Here is a 6279-nt window from a genome sequence, read left to right as displayed (position 1 = left end):
GAGTGATGTTGCACTGCCGATGTTATTCATGTTTCCAAGTAGGGATGGGAGTATCGATACTCTGGAGCCGATATTTCAATATCAGCCAGTAAAAATAGTGGATTCAATACCTTTTTGAATATCAAGATTAAAAACACACCGTTTGTTTTAACCTCTGAGAGTTTTAGACAATAAAATAGCCTGTGAAGCCCATCAGTGCATATATGTTGTTTATCACGTCATGATGTCATAATGATGCTGCTACTGAAACTGATGATGAGGTTTGATTTTGACATTTTACTGGTTTAATGCAGGTTATTGTGAATTATGTTTTATTATGTTTATCATATTACTAATATAGATGTTTTTATTTAGCATTTAATAAATGTAAATGATCTTATTATTATCTGTAGTTTATTTCATCATTTAAAAAAATTATTTTGATCTTAAATTTGTTTAATGTACTCATCAGTATAATTTATTATTGTTTTAAAATAATTTCTTTCAAGTATTGATAATCCTGAGTTTTACTTGTATTTCATACTGCCCTTGCAATATAAATATTAATGTACACTTTACAATTGTGATTTTCCTTTATGGGGCAAAAAGAATCAATATAGGTATTAATGATAAAGTACTATAGACTAATGGTATCGTTTCTACAGGGAAAATCTTGGTATCACCCATCCCTTTTCCAAGGCAGATTTTAGCCACCACTTCTTTGTCTTTGCTTGTTTATGTTTTCCTGTAATTTCATGAAATTCAAATGAAATCTAAACCGTGCCCAGAAGTCCTCTCTGAAACCATTATAGATATTTTTTCCACACTCATTGATCGAACTCTACTTTCCTCTGTTATACTGCCTAGCATAGCAATGTAGCATTAGCATAACTCTGCTAAAGAAAATAGAGCTACAGTCATGTTAAAGACCATGTACACTTTCTTTCTTTTACCTTTCCATATTTTTATGTTAAAAACAAAAATAATCTGGTCCTTACAAGGTTTTGAAATAAGGAAAATACAACTTCAGATTAATTACAATATGTTATTATTCACTTAAAGAAGTTTTTTGTTTGGTTTTTGTTATTGTTTTTACAGCTCTCTTATGGTCCATGTTACTTCAGTCAGGTTGAGGTCTGGACTTTGACTGGATCATGTCAACATCTTGATTCTTTTCTTTTTCAGTCATTCTGTTGTAAATTTGCTCCCTTGTTTAGGATCTTTGTCCTGCTATTTGAGTCAATTTCAGCTAAGCTTTAGTTCTCAGTCAGATGGTCTCACATTTAACTCTAGAAAACATTGGTATCCAGGAGGAGTTCGGGGTCCTGGAAGGTGTCCAGGCCCTGTAGCTGCAGAACAAGCCCAGATCTTCAGCTCTCCAGAACTGTGCTCCACTGTATGTATGAGACGTTTGTTTGTTCATGTGTTTTACTTTCACCAAACATTGGACATTATGGTGGCATTCTTACCAAACATCTCCATGAACTTTAACATTCATCAAGCTAACTGAGGCCCGGAGACTCTGAAATGTAGTCCTTGGGGGTTTATTTGCAGTTTCTCTGAGCATCACATGGTCCGACATTGGGCTGAACTATAGGTAGAATTGGTAGCTGTCTTGAATGTTTTCCACTTGTGAATAAACTTTCTCTTAGAAGAATGAGAAATTATTTTCTAAGCCTTCCCAGACTGATGGGCAGCAACAGTTGCTTCTCTAAGATAATTTCTGATGTCTTTCCTCCTTGGCATCTGAATGCTGCAAACCAGCAAATTGCCAAAACTTCTGCTCTTATAGAGGAGCCCACACACATGATCATCAGTTAATCAGTGCATTTAATCAGTGCATTGGATACTTCTGTATTTCCTTGGAAGCAGTAACAAAGTATTTAGTTTTTCACACAATTAACTGAGCTTTAGTTTAATAAATAATGAGCACATTTTTAGAACTAATGAGGCTGTAGTTTATTTTTCACATGACTGTATGTAATGTAACTTCTGCAGTTGCATGCTATGTATTTTAGTAAACTGTCAAGAATATAAAAAATGTATATTTTCTACTGTTTCTGTCAGTTGTGAGAGAAGTGGAGTGTAAGTGTGTAGTTGCTGTGGGAGAGAAGTTTGGACAGACTGCTGGGTGGAAGTCTGAATACATCAAAGATGATGAAGGTAGCCTCTGATGGCTTGTTTTCCATCAATAATTTCCAAGTTTCAAATTCATATTTTATCCATTAGCTCTGAAAATGTATGGAGACTGAAAGAGACAGAGCAGTGAGGATGAAGAAGCATCTAGCCGAGGTGAGATGAAGTCGATTTATTATTAACTTTCACAGATCTAGAGTTATATTTTAGGTTTTCTACATGTAAAATCTGATTTTAACTCAGCAAATCTATCAGATAATCATCGCTGTCTAATGAGAGAGGATTATTAATGATGAGAAGATGCCTAAATGAAAATAAATCAGTGGTTTATTGTTGGATGTATGATGAATATTTCACTTTAAAGGATGTGGCAGCACTTTCAACCCTCTGTGCTTTCCCCACAGTGTTTCTAATAAAATTGGGTCAGTTTCTAAGAGCCACCTTCAAATAGCAGAAATAAATATCTGCTGGCTGATGGGTTGATAAGAAAAAACAACTTTGGGCTCCCTGGAGGATGTGACTGGAGCTGGCTGGTCTCAGAGGCTCACAAACAGTCTGATTCAGGCTGACAGCCTTCTGCAGATGAGGTCTGAGTGAAAGAAACTGCAGTAACAGTGTGAATGACAAATGTCACAAGACCTTGGAAAGATAAATACTGTGATCAAATATCAGTGTGAGGCTGAATTGTAGAAACGTAGACGACAGAAATGTGAAGGGGAACTTCAAAGTGGCATCGCCTCATTTAAACTGACAAAACAAAGGCTCATGCTTGAAAAATTTTAGTGACAGTTCTCTTTCCACCCATCAAAATGAATAAAACCAGGCTCCTTTTTAATATATTTATGTAAATATTGGGATCTACAAAAGGGACATGAAAAACACCTTAGAGAGGCATGTGGTGTGTTTCAAATCAATGGTCCACATTAAACAAGTCAGTTTAGACTAAAGTTTTATTCAAGAATTGCAACCTGATTTATCTGCATTTGGAGAAATAAAGTGTCTTGCAGGAGTTTGTATTTAACTTTTTTTTTTTTTTTTTACTTTTAAGTCAGACAGCAGCTGATTTGAACAAGAGTTGAGAATCTGTAAAAATGACTTATCCAAGCTTATATCATCCACCTATTCAGGGTCTGCAGCAATTGTGTGATGCTGTCATGTCAATATGGAGCAAAATCTTTGAGGAATGTTTCCAACACCTTGTTTAATCTACTGTAACAGTCAAAAGTTTGGACACTTTCCCATTCAATCTAATGGAAAAGAGTCCAAACCTTTGACTGGTACAGTATGACACGAATAATTGAGGCAGTTGTGAAAGTAAAAGGGAGTCCAACCTGGTACTTGCAAGGTGGACCTGATAAAGTGGATGATGAATGTATGAGAGTCTGAGGACTGGTTTGTTCATTGACACATTAGGTGAGGAGGGATTTTACTGGTTTTCCCAAAGAAAACACAAAACAGCCACAAAGGCCAAACAACCAGGACATGCAAAAGAAAGTAATCAGAGTTGGACATATTTTTCACATTGACTCCAACAAAGTTCAGGAGCATTGACCCAGTAATTTTCCACATAGCTGAGGTATTGTCTTTGAAAAGGCCCTGCAAGTAGGTCAGAGTCATTTTTAGCATCACAGATGTTCCTGACTTATGAACCTAGAGTGCATGTGTCAGACCTTTAGACCTTTAAACCAAGCTGTAAACTACTTGAAATTAGAAACCCAAAGTGCTGACCACCATGTGAGAGCGCTCTGTATGTGTGGACTTAATCTCACAAAAATTCTGAACATTTTACCCCGTCTTGTTTCTTTGTTGGGCTATTCAAAATACGAAAAATGCAAATTGAGCACTGCTGTGGAAAGAAGCACATTATAGAAAAGAGAAGATGGCTCTCAAGCATCGTAAATCTCCAAATTGATTCACAGTACGATTTCTACAGCCTCTCAGACACTCGCGCACACATCCTGTTTGTGTAAAGACTGTAGGCTTCATCAGAGTTGCATTATATTCACAAAAGTACACATTAGCACATGAATGAGCATCAAAACAGGTGAATCAGAGCTCCCCGATGCTTTCAACATGTCCTTTTCCTTCTATCGCTTCCATCCACAAACTAAACTCAAGGCTCTCCACAGGCTCCTATTCTCTTTTCCTTTGTGTGATGAAAGGATGAAAGCAACCTGGGTGAAGTGGGGGGGAAACAGTGAAAGCTATTCCTGTAAAACCAGAAGAGGGCAAGCCTCGGCGAGGTGAGCGTGCGTCACAGGTGTTTGTGCTCTTGTGACGCTTCCCTATTGCTGTGCGAGGGCAAGATATTTTTGCTCTTGTTCCCACAAATGCTGAGAACATTTTGGCCTCAGTCCTGCTGCGCTCAGAGGAACAAAGAGCAGGAGGGGAAAAAGTGAGGGACCGCCACAGAGAGAGAAAACATAAGGTGGGGGGACGGGGAGGTGAGGGAGCAGAATAAATGAGAACATAAATCATCTGAATGAGGCAGCAGTAAGCAGAATTTTACCATCAGCAACTTGGCTAACAGGAACTTTTAAGGACGAGGATTTTGTTTTGTTTTTGTCACATTGATTGTCAACGTACTTACCAAGTGTTTTTGTGTATATCTTCCATAGACTATAAAAGATGGACAGAACCTTCGTGACATTACCCGTGGGTTTCTGAAGAGCAAAAGTGAAGCTCATTGAGCGGTTCCTACCATCGCCATCTTGGCCTGCCGTCTCCTGGAAAATACAAAAATGGGCAAAGTGGCGGAGCTGAGAGGAAGGCTGTGAGCGGGGGTGAATGATTGACATCTATCAAACTCCGAGCTGCCTGTAGCTAAGAGCTAACTTAGCCAACTCGGATCTAATGTGAGCTAACCGGCTAATGAAGGTAGGTGGGCAAAAGCTAAGGCGAGCTGTTAGCCGGCTAAAATCTGCAGCTGTGCTACACTCTCCCTTCTTTCTGTGGATATTGGATACCTGTTAATCAAAAGGACACGCCCCTAATTATGCCAAATTACAAGATTAAAAAACATCCAAACTGATGAGTTAGAAAAAAATTCACCCCCCTCACAGTTGTGATGAAGGTAAACTTGACCTATTAATCCTAAAATGGATTTTTGTACCAGGCTTTAAACGTGTTTATTTCTACTGTGAAGCTGGTCTTTTGGAAGTCTATGGGGATTTGCTCTGTTTTGGACCCAGCCCCTAGCGGATGAGGGGTGAACTGCATTTTTTTGCACTTCCACATAGGCTCCACATTTTACTGCAGCTTGGTATTTGCATGTAGTTCATTTCTGCTAGTGTTGTGTTAGTTCAGTTAAACGTTAAAATGAAAAGTTCACGTTCAAAGTTCACCATTTCAATTTTGAACTAGTTCAAAGTTCAGTTCATTTCCATTTTTTTAGGCTAAATGTGAGAGTGAAAGACTGGACTTGAGAAAGAAAATAAAATCAAGGTGAAATCTGTTTTACTAGACCTTAAATTCCACCACACAACATATGCATGTGGAACACATGTGTGAAGAGAGAAAAAAAATAACCGTTTTCAGTCTAACAGATGTAAAAAAAAAATTTAAACAGCTATTTCCAACTGAACTCTTCCTAAATTTAAAGCAAGAAATAATAAAATACTGTAAAATATTGAAATATTATAATTTACAAATTATATATAATATATCACTCTGGAAAGATACTTCAACTCCACATCTTTTATCAGGATAGAAGCTGATTAAGCTGACGTTCTGACTTGTTTTTTAAGCACAGGTGGACATAATTTGCACAGAAATGTTAGATATCTACACAGCTATGTAATATTGATGTAAATAATCATAAGCAGACGAAGCGTCTGATGTGCACGCTGCGTCTGCATCACCTTTCTTTTCACATGTACCTGCTGTTTTACACCAGAACTTCACTGTACTTGCCACAGAGTGTTCCTGGGTTTTTATGCTTGAGTGAGCAGTGCATTGTGGGTAACGTGGTGTGAGAGGTGTAGCGCCGGGGAAATGTAGGCAGAGACTGTTGCAGGACGTGTCATACTCTGCCCACATTCACGTTCAAGTTTATTATTTGCAAACATGTTTTATGCAGTTTAACGTTCAAAGAAAAACAAATTATTTTGAACTCGTTCGTGCACAACACTGGGGTCTGCTACGGAATAAAAGTTGAGCAGAAAT

This window comes from Melanotaenia boesemani, chromosome 21 (genome assembly GCF_017639745.1).
Source record: "Melanotaenia boesemani isolate fMelBoe1 chromosome 21, fMelBoe1.pri, whole genome shotgun sequence".
In the NCBI taxonomy this organism is placed as follows: Eukaryota; Metazoa; Chordata; class Actinopteri; order Atheriniformes; family Melanotaeniidae; genus Melanotaenia; species Melanotaenia boesemani.
The sequence above is the reverse complement of the archived record's forward strand: the minus strand, read 5'-3'. Positions refer to the sequence as shown.